Consider the following 21,366-nt stretch of genomic DNA (forward strand, 5'->3'; position numbering starts at 1 on the left):
CACCAACTTTGCTTTTTATAAGAGTAGAGAGTAGAGATTAGTTAATATTTTCTTTAGGTTACTCATACTGGAAAGTATCATATACTAGTATCATGTGCATGATACTAGTGTATGATACGGACTACCTTTATAGTGCCATGCATGACACAAAGTAGCATAGTATTTAATATGACATTATATCTACCTATGTTACCTAACCCCCCACTACTAGGGAAAACCTTATACACAGAATCTTAGCAGCAGCGTGGTTTAAAAACAGACGCTACTGCTAATTAGCAGTAGCGAGCTTCAGGAGCAGCGCTACTAGTATCTAAGTAGCAGTAGCGCTCTATGTGAAACAAGCGCTACTACTATAATTGCCACGGTGTTGCCTCCGGGCTAGATATAGTAGTAGCGCCCTTCCGAGGGACACGCTACTGCTAAAGTACTTAGTAGCAGCGTGTTTCTTCAAAACTCGCTGCTGCTAAGTATCACCGCAACTAATTGAGTTTAGTCCCATACTGCTAAGCGAACAAGGTTTTTACCATCTTAAATATGTTACTTCTCAACCTATCTCGAGCACTTGGTCTTCATTGAACTATATGTGTATGATTTGTAGCTGCAATATGAATCCTCGCCTGTACCTATACAGGTACAGTGAGGATTCATGTTGACTATTTAGATTCTACACAAAAAGATCAATGGTGACCAATGTATATTTTTTATGTTTTTACATTGCTTAGACTTATAGCGTTTTTTCAGGACAAAGCATTACTGATTTTGGGATAAACAAAAGAAATAACTGCTTGCATTAGCAGTAGCGTTTTTCTGTAAAACGCGCTATAGATAAGTTATCTATAGCGCGTTTTCCTTACGAGCGCTACTGCTAGTTCGACTTAACCACCCCGGCCCGGCTCAAAATTTCGCGAAGTCGTCCTTCCCCCCTGTTCCCCTACTCCCGTCGTGCCGCCTCCCCAGCCCGAGCCTGCCCTCACCGCCGCCGCACGAGCCCGCCCTCAACCTCACCGTCGCCGCCCGCCGCCGCTCTCGACCTCACCGCCGCCGCCCTCGACCTCATCGCCGCCGCCCGAGCCCACCCAGGACCGCCGCCTCCCGATCCCGAGCCCGCCCTCGCCGCCCCTACCTCCATCATCGAGCACCTCCCCGCCACCGTCTCTCCCCTCTCTGTAAGCCCCCCACCCCTCTCTCTTTGCTTAGTTAGTAAATGATTTTAGTAGTACTCGATGTTAATTTAGGGTTCATAGATAATGATTTTTAGTAGTAGTAGATATTAATTAGTAGTAGTGATGGTAAACTAGTTGTATAATTAGCAGTACTAGATGTTAATTAGTAGTAGATGTAGTAGTAGATGTTAATTAGTAGTAGTAGATGTACTAGTTTTCTTTCTATTTATAGTAAGTTTATATTTAGTAAGAACGAGTTGAATTGATAGAACTAGTTTAGTTTTAGTTGAACTAGTTTAGTTTTAGTTGAACTAGTTTAGTAAGTAAATTAATAAACTAGTTGAATTAATAGAACTAATGTATTTTTAGTAAGAAAATTAAAATAATTAGTTGAACTACTTTATTTTTAGAAAGAACTAGTTTTTTTCTATTTATAGTAAGTTTATATTTAGTAAGAACTAGTTGAATTAATAGAACTAGTTGAACATGTCATATTTCTTATTATTTTTTAGTTTAAGCAATTATTCTGGATGTATTAGTGATAACTTATAGGGTTTTTGCTTTTGCAGAAATCAAGGAGCCCCTCCATCATCCCCGCCGTCGTCCCCATCACCGACCCCCTCCGACCTTGAGGTGAGACCAGACAAATCTCCATGTCAATATGAGTCCTATAAGATATATATGATGTAGACAAAAAATTCAGGCGCTCGAGTTTCAGGCGCTTGTTTTGCCGGAGTGCCCGGTCATGTTTTGGTTACACCTCCGAGTGGCCTATGTTTTGCCGGAGTGTTGATTAATTTCCGTTCCGGCAAATTTCAGGCGCTCGATATGTCCTTTTTTAGCAAAGGTCATGCCGGATTTTTCCGTGAATTCTGGCATGACTTGTGCTAGAATATGTAGGAAATATCGAGTGGCCTGGATTTTCTCGAAAAATAATGATCTAATTTAGGTTTTTTTAGTACATATATTTAATTGTACAAGTTTAATCTTTGAATTATGAACGTAGGAAATGTCATACTCGGACGACGACAGTCTCCCGGGGGAGTGCAGCTGGTGCCACGACGATCGAGGTATGTGCGATAGGTTCGTTGAGCTGGATGAAGATCGGCGCTTCAGCATTAAGCTCGAGGAGACCTTCGATGTTGAAATGGTACGCAACAACGACAAGTGTTTTTTTCGTAATTAAGCATAACTTCAACTATTTCAATGTCTAATTTTCATCCTTTACAATTCGACTAGCTTATCCCATGCCATGCAAGATGCTATGTCTTGGAGAGGATGGGTTTTGAAGACCATGAAAATTTTGAAACAAAGAAAATACACCTAAGGACCCATCATGATATCGATTTTGAAGTAAGTCCGTACAATTCTCAGAGCGTAACCCATTTTGGTTGTCAAAATTGGGAAGCACTTTGCAAAATGTATGGTTTTTATGAGGGTATGGTTGTCACCATGGATCTTGGTAGTCCTGACATCGAGCAAGATAATATGGAAATTTGGGTCCTTGTTGATACGCTTCCAATTCTACCACAATGTGAGTTTCTCAAACATAGTTATTAACTAATTTATATTGTTTATTTCAAAATAGTTGACAGCTTATTTCCATTGATAGCTTATTTTGAATATTCAAAGAATGTGCAGAAGATGGTAGACAAAACCCACTACACTGATGGCTCCGAATTAACTTATAAGGAGAAAAATCATCTGATTGCTTATTGTACTTTTCTTGAGAATTACAATACCTATTATCGAAATACTCCATATTATGGTAAATACGTGCCACTAGTGCACGTGTTGAACAACGGTAACTTCTATGGAGATACCCTGGTAATATTTTTTACTATTATGACATCCGTTCATCTTTTGCATACTTCTAAAACTAGTACATCATTGCTAACTACGAAGTTATTACTACATTTTTCAACAGGAAATCCCGATGGATTGTGTGCCTCATCTGATGTATCAAAATGGTCGCCTTGCAGTTATGAACCTACAGCCAGGTCAGTCTAAGGAGCTCACCTGTGCATATCGGATTTCTAAAACCGGTGAACACATGCTAATCAAAGAATGGAAAAAATGTTTGGACATTCGCAAGGAGGTTCTTGGAAGTAACATTAAGCGAAAGGCAAGAATTGGAGACAGGATAATCTCCATTCTCCATAATGGAGAGTCAGGGGCTATCTTGTTTTTTTTGCTATTTTACCTTAGAGAATATAGTAGGTCCTAAGAGAATGTAGTAGGTCCTATGAGGTACAATATGTTTATTATGTGATACAATGTTTTAGAGTTGATGATGAGGAGTACTTGTGATTACGACTAGTGACCAATTTGCTATGTGATGTCTCATTAATGAAAATGATGATCTTGAGGAGGTGTTATATGACAATGATGTATTATGATGATAAGTTGCTAATGATATGATGATGATGATATTTATTATCATTGGGTGAAAGAACCGCGGATTAGTTTCAAGTGGATGTCCATCCACTTGAAACTAGTCCACGGTTCTTTCACCCGTGATGTAATAACTCATTATGATTTCAAAACAATTTCTAAATTCCTGTTGTATGAAAACTTGTGTAAAGGTGTACGAATACAACATGAAATAAAAAAGAAATAAAATACGAAATAATAGTAGCAGCGTGGGCAGGGAGAAGTGCTACTACTAATTACCAGTAGCGCACCTCCGGGAAGTCGCTACTACTAAGTCGATTTATCAGTAGCGCTGGCGGAGGCACGCTACTACTATATGTTAGCTGTAGTGCCTTATCAGTAGCGCATCGGCCCGCGCTACTGATAGGCCTAAAACCCACACTGCTGCTAGGCTTTTCCCTAGTAGTGCCCCTCTCTTCTCTAATCCTTTGCCACATCAGCATGTTTGCTATTCCCTTGTGCATGATACCAGCTAGTAAGATACCACATTTACCACCACTATGGCCAGCCTTAATCAGCGCATGCAATAATTTAGTGCATCTTGAAATCTGAACACATGTTTGACTCTCCTTCTCCCTCTGGCAGTCCCACCACTCCACCCCGTGTGGAAAAAATCTGCATGCATGTCTCTCCTCCCCCCGTGCTTGTCCAATCCATTGTGACCAGCAATATTTCCACCCCTTCCCTCCCCCATAATTTACTCCAACAAATATGCCCACGTAGCTGTTACTTTAATCACGCAGCACATCTTACAGGACGCTGCTTCAGTTACTTAACTGCAGGTGCATGACATGTGGGCCCAACAGGCATCTAGCCCACATGTCGGTGACGCAACTACACATGCAGTTAAGTCACTGAAGCTCAGTCCATATCTTACGTAGGTGTGCCATTGCTCCCTATAAATACTGCGCCTCCCACGACATTCGGAAGAACACCCACGTTCATCGCTATCTCCTCCCCCTCCCTCTCACCTGGACCACCATGGCATCGCCCCTCCCAAGCCCTAGGCGCCCCTTGCTGCACCGCGTGGATGGTCACGCATCGCCATTCCATTCCTCGCCGCCACTAGTGGAGGAGGACGCGTCGGCGTTCCGCTCCTCCCCATGACGCATCGAGGTGGATGCGTCGGCGTTCCCTGTTTCGCCAACACGTGCGCCAGAGGACATGTCAGCTCCTCGCTACGACGAGAACGTCACGCCGCCCGCCGAGCCCCCCAGCATTGAGGAGATTTGGAAATAAATGCATGTCGCCTTCTAGGAGGCTTTGCCTCCGGCAGAGCGCGCCAAAATAGAGGCGGAGAAGAAGGCCGAGGAAGAGAAGAGCGCCGCGAGGCATGCTGCCTGACAGGCCTATGCCGCGTCCGAGAGAGTCAGGCAATTGGCTCTTTGGTAGAAGGCTCATGCGAGGGCCGTGAGGGTGGCGGAGGACGCCCGTGCCAAAGCCCTGAGTGCAGTCGGGCCCAAGCACCTCATCTACACTTGGCGGTACGTGGACCGGGTGCACGCTTCCAGTGAGGAGTACCTGTTGGCTCCGGATCACCACACCGGTGAGATCGCGCTCTCCCGCTGGCAAGCTCCCATTCAGCAACTCGTGACTTGCGAGGCTGAGGAAGAGGCGTTGTGTCGACGTGCTGGGAAAAGGCCACGCACCAGGGCACTCGTGGCGCGCCGCAAGCGCTCCTGCGAGCATCGTGGCTTTTATTAGGAATAATTTAGTTCCGTAAGGCGATCTCATTAGTTTGGGGATGCAAATGATAAATCCCAAACGTTCAGGAATTATTAGCATCCTTAATTAGCAACCGTGTGTATCCGTACACATTTTGTAAGTATGTGCATATATCACAAACTTCACCATATATCGCACTACACGTCTTTCTCTATATATGCTTGTAGATTGTGCTACTACTATTACTTATGTACGTGCAAATTCACGTTTTAACATTACGATGCGGTTTTTGTAAAAGTAGAAAAACATCACTAGTCAACCTTGTGAAACGACTCAATGCAAAAGAAATGCAAAAATGCTCGTTTGATTGTTTACTTTTAGCTTCCTTCTCTGTGGTTATTTCTCTATCATACTTTGCACGTAGTATCCCACTGGTCAGGAAGGCATGCAAATTCCCAAACCGCTTCCTACATCCTGTATCGGATTTTTTGCCTAACAAGTTGTGCCGTGCAATTGGAATTCCAACTTGAGTACTACTACTAGGAGTACTAGGGGCCTGTTCTTTTAGGCTTCTACATTAGTAATCCCATAACTACTACCTCCGTCCTAGTTTATTGGTCCCCATTGTAATCTGTGTCAAATTTTGACCATAAATTTAAATAATGAAATGTTCGTGCATGTCACCCAAAATTATATAACTTTTGTTGACATGCACTAACATTTAATCAGATAAATCTTTGGTCAAAATTTAGCACAAATTACAATGGTGACTAAGAAACCAGGATGGATGTAGTAGTTTAGAAGCCCAAATAAATGAGTGAGGCGCCTTATGTTCTCCACTGTGACTAGTCTTATGGGAAAAGCTGGGGAAGAGACGGATTATTTTTTAAGCCGCCAAAAGAACTGCCCCTAGGAGTAGTAGCTAGGAATACTAGGAGTAGTAGCTAGGGATCTATTGTGCGAGATGAACCGGACAAAATAAATGCAGAGAGATGAAATGCAAAAAAGACGGAGGGATGTGACGGTTACTTGTCCGTTTATTTTACCAGGCCACTTATTACTAGGAGTGGTGGGGTTTTGTGATATGACGGCTTTACTGTCGCGCCACAAGCGGGGTGAGCCTCCCGTGGAGTGCTTCCCTATACATTAGTACTACATCGATCATGGTTTATTAGTCCCCCATTGAATTTGACTGAAGAATTAACTGACAAAATGTTAGTGCATGTCAACAAAAACTATATCGTTGGATTCGTATTTGAAGATAGTTTTCAATGACATAATTTTTTGTGACATGGATGAGCATTTATCGTACTATATATAATGTTAGTTAAATTTATGTTCGTACTAATATATAGTAAGGTTCCCATGCGTTGCACGGAACAGTGAAATGCATTGATCGGGGAATTGTTTATTTTGACAATGTATGTGGGGGTCATCTCATGTGTAACGAGTATCGATAGGTTTCTTCGGATATTATTTCTTCTCTAGAGCTCACAAACATCTAGGTGAAATAGATAAAAAACTATATTTTGCAAACAAATGTGTTCAAGTGTTCAACCTGCATCCAAAACTTGTGAAGAAATAATACTTATTGTGCTTTGCAAGAAATGAACTTTAAGAATTAGTTTTTGAGTATCGATTATGTTTATTTTTTCTAGACCACGATGAATGTAATCCCTCCGTAGCTAGGTGAATAAGTCATCTTAAGTTGTGCACCGTGACCAAGAATGAGGGGAAAAAGAGAGAACTTAATATTTGTTTGCTAATTAATAGCAGTGCATGCAATGAACTAACCACTGCATGTCGTGTTTGTTAGTCTTAAGTCATTGAAAACATGCACGCCCCACATCTCTTATTGGTTGATATGTCAAGAAAAAAGAAACGAGGTGGGAGTTAATGCACCGCGCCTAAGTGTTTTGGGATTATTTGATTTTCATAGGGTGACTTAGAGCGAGTACAATAAGGTACAGTCAGCAGGCTGTAAGAAGTAAAATGATATTTCTAATGCTTAGTTGGAGGAGAGAGGATAGGAGAGAGAATGTAAGCGGGCTCTCAGCCAGCTGCAGCACATGCTCCTAGGCACTGTGTGGGAGTGGAAAGTGGGCCATGTATTAATAAAGTAGCACATACTGATAGCTAATTGTTATACATGTTGGCTATAGATGACATGGCACTTTCTTATAGTCAACAGTTGGCTATACTATTAAGTATTAACCATGCTCTTATACACCTAGACGGAGGGATTAAATCAGGATTACTTGGAGGGGGCAGAGGAGATGTAAGAAATGGTTCATCATGAGTCTTTCAGCAGTACTGTAGTAAAAATTCTCAATTAATCTCATAAATGGCAAGGAGAACTCTAATGGAGAAAAACCATACATGGAAGATTCTAGACTAAACCATAAATGGATACACTTTTATTCAACCGTGATACTCTAATAGAGCAAGATCATGCATGGAAGGTTCTATACTATATAAATAAGAAGTCTCCACATGCTTAGATAGCGGATTACATTGAGCGAATACTAATGATCAACATTTAACTTGGTAATGCATTTGTCCAGGTGAACCTCCTTGGAGTCCCCGTGCACCATCTTGGGGTGAAAATCATACCATGCGTCTTCCATGTCCACATCGGAACGGAGCAGCTCGGCACAGACCCAGTCAGTATGGTGGAGGTGGTGTGGGCGCCCACGTACCTCTGAGGGGCAGTAACAGTGAGCATGCACCCATACACTGGCCTCGTGTCAGTGTCAGCGGCGTTGCCCCTGAAGCACACTACAGAGACGGGGCGGTGGCCTACGCGGGCCTTGCCGATGCCCACGACCAAGAGGAAGACGCTGCCGTCCTCCTCCGCGACTAGCAGGCAGCAGTGATCCTCCAGCGACTCCGGCACGGCAAACGGGTAGCACGTCTCGTACATGATGTTCACCGCTGCGGGCCAGTAGTGATCGACGGACGGTGCCGTGAGGTGATGCACGAGGCTCGCCGGCGAGCCCTGAAATGACGGCATGCACTCATAGCAGTAGCAGGGCACGTGCGCACATCTGGAATTATGCTCCGCCAGCGAGTGCTAGTCGACATACCTCTCGCAGCCGAAACTCTTGTAGACGCAGGGCACCTTGGAGGCATCGACCAGGCCGTCCATGAAACGGGAGTGGCTGTCGGGGGCGTTGCCCCTGTTGAATATATGAGCAAGTTACTACGAGATTTAATCCAAATAAGCACGAAATAAATCATGACGGCTATAACAGAGATTAAACGAACCATGTGCACTAGCATAGTAGATGAACAGATCGAATATAGGACACAGACTAGAAACATGAATTCTACCACAATTTCAAATAGGATGGACAGAAACACATACGGTGCAACAGGAGCAGCAGGAAGAGGTTGCCGAGGTCTGGGAAGAAGTCATCATTGGTGAAGTTGTCGCTGCTAGTAGTCGCACGACTGCGCTCCCCAAATTCCAATAGCGCCCGCCGAATGGAGCGCGGGAGGGAGTGGCTGTAGGGGACATTGCGGCCGCCGAATGGAGCGCGGGAGTAGCACACGAAGCAGTAGATGGTGCTCCTCCCTAGTCTCTATCTCTACTCTTATAAAAAACCAAGTTGGTGATGATGGTGTGCCTGCCATCTTGTAATATAGACCGTCCGATCTATATCTGACAGATAGAAAGCAAACTATGACAATTTTACAAAAGATACCCGCGCCTCTCTCCACATTTACAGATAAAGCCTTGCCTCGTTCATCCTTATCTCCCACAACCTCATTGCTAAGCAATTAAAAAAGGAAATCTCTGGAATAATCCGGTATGGTGGTCGTTGCCGGCGCCGTCCATCTCCATGCATCCGCCCAGTCAGACCACAAGTCACCACTACACCCCACTCCTCCTCACCTTATCTCTCATCTTTCTCGAGATATCATTTTTTGATGATATTCTCGAGATACCATTTTTTCAATAAAATTCCCGAGATATCATTAGTTTTTACACATGGGATTACTCCTGCATGGGTCAATCACAATAGGTGTTTCATTAAAAAAATGCATCTTGATGCTCCGTGCAATGCACGGGCATCTTGCCAGTTTGCATATTATTCCAAAAACCACGTAGACACGGTCTTTGACCATTTTACAACTATGTTAGTATCATTGCTAGTGGTCAGCCGGTGCAAGTTATAGCCCCGGGTGTTTTAACATTTTTTTAGTAATGATATCTAGCGATTGTTCGCCACGAGCTCAATCATGGCGAATCACACATAACCGTGAGATTTCCATCCGACGGTGGCCTGTTTTTAAGCCATTGTATTTGACAAAACCGCCACCCTTACACACGTACTCTAACTCCATCGCGGGAGTTTGAAACTGCCATGTCTCCCAGCGAACGTTTGCTGGGGATTGGAGTTAGCACCAATGGCGGTTCGTGGTCATTCCATGCTCTGGCATTGAAGTTTGTAACTATTTTACACTAGAATATACTACTCTCCGGTGCTAGTAGTATAGCAGAGTCCTACTCCACTATGTGCAAACTAGGGCATAGTAGTAGGTATTGTAGGGAGTACTAGTACTATGATCACTCAAGCAAGTTGTATGGCATCGATATGACTCTACGCTGCTGGTATGTGTCTCGTAAGTCAAGCGGCGTGTTGTAGTCATCATCACCTGTCCACTTCCTGCAGCACATATTCACTTCTCCATCTTTGTCCGCACATAATCGTCCAATCTTCCATCCCCGCTAATTCGCCTGCCCCCTCTTCCGAAACCCAAGCACTAACAATGACATAACCGAGCAGTGTCCGCCGAAAGAGTGGCTGGAATTCGCTCCCCATACACGTAATCAAGCTCATTGTTTCGCGTGTGGACAATCGTAGTACCATGCCACTCACCGCGTGCTCGTTGGGGCTGTACCGTTTACTCAAAGCTCTCAGGCTCAAGCTTTTTAAGCCAGCTCCTTGCTTGCTGATGCCGCCTGATCTTTAGAAATGGCATGTCACGTAGCTTAACGATCGTAGGGTGGCGAGCATCAACCCCCTTGACTGCAATCTGATCCCCGTCACCCTCAACTATATTAATGGTATGTATTGGGTCGGCATGAACACGTATTGGATGGTGCTCATCGACGGTCACAACAGCTGGATGCTCGTGGAGGTCTACACCTGGTGATTGACCCCCTTCCTTCGATTAACACTGCACTGCTTTGGCACCATGGTCCAGAATACTCGGAATCTTACAGTAGCTAACATGATACCAAGTTTGATTTGCTCAAGGTTGTAATATTCCAAGTGCCCACAAGATCTGCGAATTATAAAGACTTCAGGCTAATTGCGTTCTTCCACCACGGTCTCGCCTATCTAACATGTCACTTTGGTAAGTGGATAAATCTACACGTCCATCGCAGGTTCATACATCCTCCATGGTTCTCTAATGCCATCGAACACAAGGGCTTCATTTACGCTGTGTACTCCTTCTATGGCTGGACGTATTGCTAGCCTACTCTAGTCATCGCTACAAACGGCTGTTACAGTAGTATGTTACTTTCCTACGATATCATGATGGCTCGCGTATATTACTGTCAACATTTACTGAAAAAATATTCATGCTCATAACATGTTCTTAAGATTGACTACAGTAAGAGCCTTTTTTATTTGACTCCAACTTGATATGATGTTGTAGGCCGCATGGTGTCCCTACCCTTCCTAATCCCAGAACCTTTCAAAGAAAAGTGGCATGGCAATTGCAGGTGGTTCCTGGCTCGATCAGACGACTGTGAACGATTGATGATCATTCGCACGTACCGGGCGTGTTGTTTCGCGGAATACTATCACATTCACTGCAATTGAGAAGGGTCCCAGCTTCTCTGGGCCTTCAGGAATTTATGAGTGGAGGCTGGTAAGTAGCCTTGGTATACGATCTCTGTTTCTCGGATTGAATTATCTGATTAACCAGGAGATAACCGACGGCAAGGATCATGATGGCAGCGCAGTTTCGTTCATTAGACAAACTTTTTTGTAGACAACGTACCATGCGTCTCTCCATGCACCATACCCTGATATGTGCCGCCATGCTGTGCAGCCCAAAGTACAAGAGAGGGTCGCAAGTATCAGACTTCAACCTGCTGGCTGGAGTTTACCCCGTCAGGCACCCATCTGGTTCAAGCCGTCGGCCAATCACCACAGCTTAATAAATAGTAACGTCTAATTGAGCCAGTTTGTTAGATGCATACACTTGGTGTAGTAGGATCTTTATTTAGTTTGATGCATACACTTGTTTTTGGTAGCCCTTTTGTAATGATGGCTGACGTTTGGTTTGGAAAGAGAGCTGCGTCTTTACTCTTCTGGCCTGCTTACTACTTCTGTTGCACCCCCAGCCCTGGTTGTTGTTGTTGTTGTTTTCAATATCAGTAGTATATTTTGTCTGTTGGTTGAAGAAATGTGTTGTTAGAAAGACAAAAACAATGTTTTCGAAGTCGTTGCATGGTCCGACCCTTTAGTGACCCGTACCGTACGTAGCGCATACTATTTTTGGTACGGCACACATTTTCCACTTGTCTATAACATGCAGCCCACTGATGAAGGCCCAATAGAGGAGCCCATAATTAACTGGAAGGGAAGGCTCTCACATGAATCTAGCCCAGGTACATGCTCATGGCCCCCTAAACATAATAAGTAAATAAATAAAGCTAAATGCTCATGCACCAGTTCTTTAAATTCATGATTTGAAAAGTCAAATTTTAAGAGGAGGATATTATTTTCTATGATAGTGTCATTACATTCAGTCGACATTATTCTTAGGCAAAGATAGCGATCAGTCTTCTTTCTCCCACCATTTTATTCCTGCAACCAGCGGACCCATGCAAATCATAGTCAACGTCGTAAATAGTTCTGGTCCATTTTTTCGATAAGAATGCCCAACCTAACCCAACACATTAGCGACACCACTTTATCCTCTGCCTTGGTGCGCTCGTCGCGGCGCCACCGTCCGGCCCTGTCAACATAGTGAATCGGGAGAGGACTGTAGTTGTGAGTATGACAGTACGGACCCACCAGGTCCACTCCCGAACACAAGCAAGCACCTCTTTTACTAGTCAGATGCACCCCTCATTTTTTACTCCAATCCACCCTGCTGATATCTGGGACCCACATCATTGTCAACGTATATTCAATTAAAGACAGAATTGCACAACTTTTTTTAAGGATTTGGTCGGAGGTGCAGGCTATAAACTGGGTTCTGCGCTCTTTGTGGCCCGTCTAACAACATGACGAGCCCAGCAGTTTTTTCTTTGGGAAAATAGGTAGCCCACTATTACTTTTTCAAGAATACCCAAGCTAGGCCTATTCATTTTCTCTGACTTACTGGGCTCTAAATCTTTCAAGACGAGGAGGGATGCATTCCACCCTGGCCAAAGAGTATGGTCAGTATATCTTAGAAGTAATATCAAAGGGGTTGTAAATTCCAAAAAAATAGCAAATGGGCAATTAGTTTCATTTTTTGTTTTTGTTCTTCACTGGTATTTTATATTTCATTAAATTTTAACATGACATAGTACTAATTTATTTTAAAATTTGTTTTAGTATGGCTACTAATTTTTGGATTAAGAATATTTTGTTCCCCAGCAAAAATATGCGAATTTTTAAAATTTTGCACATTTTTCAGTTCATTTTTTTAACCCTGGCACTAACCAGAAAATGGGCAGCAATTCTAAAAATGGAAAATGGGCTGCAATAAATTCCATATGAATTAGCAAATGAGTGAAAATAATAAAAATAATAGCAAATGGGATGTACACGCCACAGATTTTGAGCCTGACTTGTTTACACAAGGCTTTGTCAGTCAACACATGATTCTAGCAGCAGTGACTGTTGGATGTCCATCCAACGACCGACGTGCTTCTTCAATCCCTAATCTTCCTGCTCCAGCCGCCTAAACAAGCGCCAGGGGGACTGCGTACTCCCTCCTCTTGTGGCCGGCTATGATGTCGCGCAGGCTTCACCGACCCACCCTACTCCCTCCACTGGCATGGCCATCCCTCTACCCACCCGCACCTCTGATACGTCTCAGTCGAATCTACTTTTCCAAACACTTTTGCCCTTGTTTTGGACTCTAACTTGCATGATTTGAATGGAACTAACCCGGACTGACGCCGTTTTCAGCAGAATTGCCATGGTGTTATTTTTTTGCGGAAATAAAAGTTCTCGGAATGTCCTGAAAATCAATGGAGAATTATTTTGGAATTAATAAAAAATACTGGCGAAAGAATCAAGGCCAGGGGGCCCACACCCTGTCCACGAGGGTGGGGGCGTGCCTACCCCCTGGACGCGCCCCCTGCCTCATGGGCCCCTTGGAGCTCCACCGACCTCAACTCCAACTCTATATATTCACGTTCGGGGAGAAAAAATCAGAGAGAAGGATTCATCGCTGATACGTCCATTTTGCATCATGCTTTTATATTGATATTTATTGCATTATGGGTTGTTATTACACGTTGTGTCACAATACTTATGCCTATTCTCTCTTATTTTACAAGGTTTACATAAAGAGGGAGAATGCTGGCAGCTGGAATTCTGGGCTGGAAAAGGAGCAAATATTAGAGACCTATTTTGCACAGCTCCAAAAGTCCTGAAACTTCACGGAAGTCATTTTTGAAATTAATAAAAAATACTGGATGAAGAAAATACCAGAGGGGGCCACACCCTGGCCACGAGGGTGGGAGGTGCGCCCCTACCTCGTGGGCCCCCTGGTGGCCCTCCGGTGCCCATCTTCTGTTATATGAAGTCTTTCATCCGAGAAAAAATCATAAGCAAGCTTTCGGGAAGAAACTCCTCCGCCACGAGGCAGAACCTTGGAAGAACCATTCTAGGGCTCCGGCAGAGCTGTTCTGCCGGGGACACTTCCCTCCGGGAGGGGGAAATCATCGCCATCGTCATCACCAACGCTCCTCTCATCGGGAGGGGGCCAATATCCATCAACATCTTCACCAGCACCATCTCCTCTCAAACCCTAGCTCATCTCTTGTATCCAATCTTTGTCCCAAAGCCTCAGATTGGTACCTGTGGGTTGCTAGTAGTGTCGATTACTCCTTGTAGTTGATACTAGTTGGTTTATTTGGTGGAAGATCATATGTTTAGATCCTATATGCATATTAATACCCCTCTGATTATGAACAAGAATATGATTTGTGAGTAGTTACGTTTGTTCCTAAGGCCATGGGAGAAGTCTTGCTATTAGTAGTCATGTGAATTTGGTATTCTTTCGATATTTTGATGAGATGTATGTTGTCTTTCCTCTAGTGGTGTTATGTGAACGTCGACTACATGACACTTCACCATTATTTGGGCCTAGAGGAAGGCATTGGGAAGTAATAAGTAGATGATGGGTTGCTAGAGTGACAGAAGCTTAAATCCTAGTTTATGAGTTGCTTCGTAAGGGGCTGATTTGGATCCATATGTTTCATGCTATAGTTAAGTTTACCTTAATACTTCTTTTGTAGTTGCGGATGCTTGCAATAGGGGTTAATCATAAGTGGGATGCTTGTCCAAGTAAGGACAGCACCCAAGCACCGGTCCACCCACATATGAAATTATCAAAATACTGAACGTGAATCGTACTGAACCTCGGGAGCGCTTTTCTCTACATAAGAGTTTGTCCAGGCTTGTCCTTTGCTACAAAAAGGATTGGGCCATTTTGCTGCACTTTATTTATACTTGTTACTTGTTACCCGTTACAAATTACCTTATCACAAAACTATCTGTTACCGATAATTTCAGTGCTTGCATAGAATACCTTGCTGAAAACCGCTTATCATTTCCTTCTGCTCCTCGTTGGGTTCGACACTCTTACTTATCGAAAGGACTACGATAGATCCCCTATACTTGTGGGTCATCAAGACTCTTTTCTGGCGCCGTTGCCGGGGAGTGAAGCGCCTTTGGTAGGTGGAATTTGGTAAGGAAAAATTTATATAGTGTGCTGAAATTTACTGTCACTTGTTACTATGGAAAGTAATCCTTTGAGGGGCTTGTTCGAGGTATCTTCACCCCGACCAGTAGAGCAAAGAGTTGCTCCTCAACCTACTGAACCTACTGAAAATATTTTCTTTGAAATGCCTTCGGGTATGATAGAGAAACTGCTAGCTAATCCTTTTCTAGGAGATGGAACATTGCATCCCGATTTACACTTAATCTATATGGATGAAGTTTGTGGATTATTTAAGCTTGCAGGTATGCCCGATGATGTTATCAAGAAGAAGGTCTTCCCTTTATCTTTTAAGGGAGATGCATTGACATGGTATAGGCTATGTGATGATATGGGATCATGCGACTATAAGCTATTGAAATTGGAATTTCATCAGAAGTTTCATCCTATGCATCTTGTTCATTATGATCGTAATTATATATATAATTTTTGGCCACGCGAAGGAGAAAGCACCGCTAAAGCTTGGGGGAGGCTTTAGTCAATGTTATATTCATGCCCCAATCATGATCTCTCAAAAGAATTGATTATCCAAAAAAATTATGCTCGGCTTTCTGACAACAATCGCTCCATGCTTGATACTTCTTGTACTGGTTCTTTTATGATGAACACTATTGAATTCAAATGGGATTTATTGGAAAGAATTAAACGCAATTCTGAAGATTGGGATCTCGACGAAGGTAAGAAGTCAGGTATAACACCTAAGTTTGATTGTGTTAAATCTTTTATGGATACCGATGTTTTCCGTAAATTTAGCACTAAATATGGACTTGACTCTGAGATATTAGCTTCTTTTAGTGAATCTTTTGCTTCTCATATTGATCTCCCTAAGGAGAAGTGGTTTAACACTATTAGAAAATAGGGCTTTCGTTCGGACCAGATAAGCCCATTAGTCCCGGTTCATTCACGAACCGGGACTAGTGTGAGCATTGGTCCCGGTTCGTGCGCTAAAGGCATTAGTCCCGGTTCAAATGAGCCCTTTAGTCCCGGTTTGAGATACGAACCGAGACTAAAGGGCATCGCACCCTTTAGTCCCGGTTCGTGTCTCAAACCGGGACTAAATATTAGACCTTTAGTCCCGGTTTGAGACACAAACCGGGACTAAAGGGTGCAATGCCCTTTAGTCCCAGTTTGTGTCTCAAGCCGGTACTAACGGTCCCATTTTCAAACTCTACCCCCCCCCCCCCGACGGATCGCCTTTTCAGTTTTGTGAAAAGCAAAAGAAAATGATAAATACTTCAAAAATTAAAATCCTTCAAGGTGTAGTTATGTTACTACATCTACTAGTTCGGAAAATTAAAAAACTTAAATTTGGACACGTTTTGCAAAAAGTGTAGGGAAAATGTAAAACGGCTGTAACTTTTGCATACGATGTCGGAAAAAATGTATAATATATCAAAATGTTCATAAGGAAAATCCGCATCCGATTTTGACTGCCTACGGCCTGTTTGCAAATTTTTAGAGTCCTCAAATTCCAAAAGGAAAAAAGATATGCTCAAATTTTAGTTTTTTTGAATTTTGGTTAAATATGGTCAAACTATTTATTCAAAAAGTATTAGTGTTACTCAATAATTATTCAAGAATATTAGTGTTACTGAATAATTATTTCAATTTTTTTGAATTTTGGTTAAATCTGGTCAAACTGTGGTCAAACTGGGGTGAAACTATGGCCAAACTACATATTCAAGAAGTATTAGTGTTACTAAATAATTATTCAAGAATATTAGTGTTACTAAATAATTATTTCAATTTTTTTGAATTTTGGACAAATCTGGTCAAACTGTGGTCAAATTGGGGTCAAACTATGGTCAAACTACTTATTCAAGAAGTATTAGTGTTACTAAATAATTATTCAAGAATATTAGTGTTACTAAATAATTATTTCAATTTTTTTGAATTTTGGTCAAATCTGGTCAAACTGTGGTCAAACTAGGGTGAAACTATGGTCAAACTACTTACTCAAGAAATATTAGTGTTACTAAATAATTATTGTTTTTAGAATAATAGTTTCAAACTCAAACAGTGAAACGTGTGACCTCATGCTCAAGCTAAACTCCTAAGGGTTAATACGATTGACATCTTACTATTGTCAGGAAAACAACAAGTGCAGACTTGGAAACGAGGGGGAATAGAACCCTGAAGTTAAGCGTGCTCAGGCTGGAGTAGTGAGAGGATGGTTGATCGTCCGGGAAGTTAGATGATTTGGAATTATGAGGGGTGATTAGAGATTAGATGTTAAATTGAGCAGCAGTGAGGGGTGATTAGAGATTAGAGGTTAAAATAATTCAGAAATTCGAAATCAGGAAAAAAAATTCAAAAAAATTCATAAAATTTCCTTTAGTCCCGGTTGGTATTACCAACCGGTACTAAAGGTGGACCTCCAGGCAGCGGGCATGCGGAGGGCCTTTAGTCCTGGTTGGTGTAAGAACCGGGACTAAAGGGGGAGGCTTTAGTAACGACCCTTTACTCCCGGTTGAAGAACCGGGACTAAAGGCCCTTATGAACCGGGACAAATGGCCCTTTTTCTACTAGTGTAAATATCATCCTCCCATAGAAGTAAAAGTAGTTGAACCTATTAAAGTTGAAGAAAAGACTATCACTTATAATGATCCAATTGTTCCTACTGCTTATGTTGAGAAACCACCTTTCCCTGTTAGGATAAAGGATCATGCTAAAGCTTCAACTGTGGTTCGTAAGAGTAATACTAGAACTTATACACCTCCTGAGCAAATTAAGGTTGAACCTAATATTTCTATGGTTAAAGATCTCTTGGCTGATAATATTGATCGACATGTTATTTACTTCTGTGAGGAAACTGCTAGAATTGCTAAACCTGGTACTAAAGATAAACATAGACATGTGGTAGGCATGCCCGTTATTTCTGTTAAAATAGGAGATCATTGTTATCATGGCTTGTGTGTTATGGGTACTAGTGCTAGTGCAATACCTATTTCCTTATACAAAGAAATTATGCATGATATTGCACCTGCTGAGATAGAAGATATAGACGTTACAATTAAACTTGCCAATAGAGATACTATCTCACCAATTGGGATTGTTAGAGATGTTGAAGTCTTGTGTGGGAAAACTAAATATCCTGCTGATTTTCTTGTTCTTGGTTCCCCACAAGATAGCTTTTGTCCCATTATATTTGGTAGACCCTTCTTGAATACTGTTAATGCTAAGATAGACTGCGAAAAGGATGTTGTTACTATTGGTTTGGATGTTATGTCTCATGAGTTTAATTTTTCTAAATTTCGTAGATAACCCCGTGATGAGTAATTGCTTAGTAAATATGAAATTATTGGTCTTGTTTATATTGTCGTGCCTCCTAGTGATCCTTTAGAACAATATTTGCTAGACCATGAAAATGATATGTTTATGAATGAAAGAAGGGAAATCGATGAAGTATTCTTTAAATAGGGTCCTATTCTGAAACACAATTTGCCTGTTGAAATCCTAGGGGATCCTCCTCCACCCAAGGGTGATCCCGTGTTTGAGCTTAAACCATTACCTGATACTCTTAAATATGCTTACCTTGATGAAAAGAAGATATATCCTATTATTATTAGTGCTAACCTTTCAGAGCATGAAGAAGAGAAACTATTGAAAACTCTGAAGAAGCACTGCGCTGCTATTGGATATACTCTTGATGATCTTAAGGGCATTAGCCCCACTTTATGTCAACACAAAATAAACTTGGAGAAAGACGCTAAACCGGTTGTTGATCACCAACGACGGTTAAATCCTAAGATGAAAGAAGTGGTAAGAAAAGAAATACTAAAGCTTCTGGAGGCAGGTATAACCTATCCCGTTGCTGATAGTCAATGGGTAAGTCCTGTCCACTGTGTCCCCAAGAAGGGAGGTATTACCGTTGTTCCTAATGATAAAGATGAATTGATCCCACAAAGAATTGTTACAGGTTATAGGATGGTAATTGATTTCCGTAAATTAAATAAAGCTACCAAAAAGGATCATTACCCTTTACCTTTTATCGCTCAAATGCTAGAAAGACTATCCAAACACACACATTTTTGCTTTCTAGATGGTTATTCTGGTTTCTCTCAAATACCTGTGTAAAAAGAGGATCAAGAAAAGACCACTTTTACTTGCCCTTTTAGTACCTTTGCTTATAGACGTATGCCTTTTGGTTTATGCAATGCACCTACTACCTTTGAAAGATGCATGATGGCTATATTCTCTGATTTTTGTGAAAAGATTGTTGAGGTTTTCATGGATGATTTCTCTGTATATGTAACTTCTTTTGATGATTGCTTGAGCAACCTTGATCAAGTTTTGCAGAGATGTGAAGAAACTAATCTTGTCTTGAATTGGGAGAAGTGCCATTTTATGGTTAATGAAGGTATTGTCTTGGGGCATAAAATTTCTGAAAGAGGTATTAAAGTTGACAAAGCTAAAGTTGATGCTATTGAAAAGATGTCGTGTCCCAAGGACATTAAAGGTATAAGAAGTTTCCTTGGTCATGCTGGTTTTTATAGAAGGTTCATTAAGGACTTCTCTAAAATCTCCAGGCCTCTGACTAATCTCTTACAAAAAGATACTCCTTTTGTCTTTGATGATGATTGTGTAGAAGCATTTGAAATACTTAAGAAAGCTTTGATTTCTGCACCTATTGTTTAGCCACCTGATTGGAAGTTACCCTTTGAAATTATGTGTGATGCTAGCGATTATGCCGTAGGTGCTGTTCTAGGACAAAGAGTTGATAAGAAATTAAATGTTATCCAGTATGCTAGTAAAACTCTAGACAGTGCCCAGAAAAATTATGCTACTACTGAAAAAGAATTTTTAGCAGTTGTATTTGCTTGTGATAAGTTCAGACCTTATATTGTTGATTCTAAAGGAACTGTTCACACTGATCATTCTGCTATTAAATATCTTATGGAAAATAAAGATGTGAAACCTAGACTTATTAGATGGGTTCTCTTTCTACAAGAATTTGATTTGCATATTACTGATAGAAAGGGAGCTGAGAACCCCGTTGCAGACAACTTGTCTAGGTTAGAGAATGTTCTTGATGACCCACTACCTATTGATGATAGCTTTCCTGATGAACAATTAGCTGTCATAAATGCTTCTCGTACTGCTCCATGGTATGCTGATTATGCTAATTATATTGTTGCTAAATTTATACCACCTAGTTTCACATACCAGCAAAAGAAAAAGTTTTTCTATGATTTAAGACATTACTTCTGGGATGACCCACACCTTTATAAAGAAGGAGTAGATGGTGTTATTAGACGTTGTATACCTGAGCATGAACATGAACAAATCCTACACAAGTGTAACTCTAAACCTTATGGAGGACACCACGCTGGAGATAGAACTGCACATAAGGTATTGCAATCCGGTTTTTATTGGCCTACTCTCTTCAAGGATGCTTGTAAGTTTGTCTTATCTTGTGATGAATGTCAAAGGATTGTTAATATTAGTAGACGTCAGGAAATGCCTATGAATTATTCACTTGTTATTGAACCATTTGATGTTTGGGGCTTTAACTATATGGGACCTTTTCCTTCCTCTAATGGGTATACACATATTTTAGTTGTTGTTGATTACGTTACTAAGTGGGTAGAAGCTATTCCAACTAGTAGTGCTGATCATAACACCTATATTAAGATGCTTAAATAAGTTATTTTTCTGAGGTCTGGAGTCCCTAGATATTTAATGACTGATGGTGGTTCACATTTTATTCATGGTGTCTTTCGTAAAATGCTAGCTAAGTATGATGTTAATCATAGAATTGCATCTCCTTATCACCCACAGTCTAGTGGTCAAGTAGAATTGAATAATAGAGAGCTCAAATTAATTTTGCAAAAGACTATTAATAGATCTAGAAAGAATTGGTCCAAGAAACTTGATGATGCATTATGGGCCTATAGAACTGCATATAAAAATCCTATGGGTATGTCTCCGTATAAAATGGTTTATGGAAAAGCATGTCACTTACCTCTCGAATTGGAACATAAGGCATATTGGGATATTAAAGAGCTCAATTATGATTTCAAACTTGCCGGTGAGAAGAGGTTATTTGACATTAGCTCACTTGATGAATGGAGAACCCAGGCTTATGAGAATGCCAAGTTGTTTAAAGAAAAAGTTAAAAGATGGCATGACAAAA

Source organism: Triticum urartu, chromosome 2, assembly GCF_003073215.2.
Source record: "Triticum urartu cultivar G1812 chromosome 2, Tu2.1, whole genome shotgun sequence".
Classification (NCBI taxonomy): domain Eukaryota; kingdom Viridiplantae; phylum Streptophyta; class Magnoliopsida; order Poales; family Poaceae; genus Triticum; species Triticum urartu.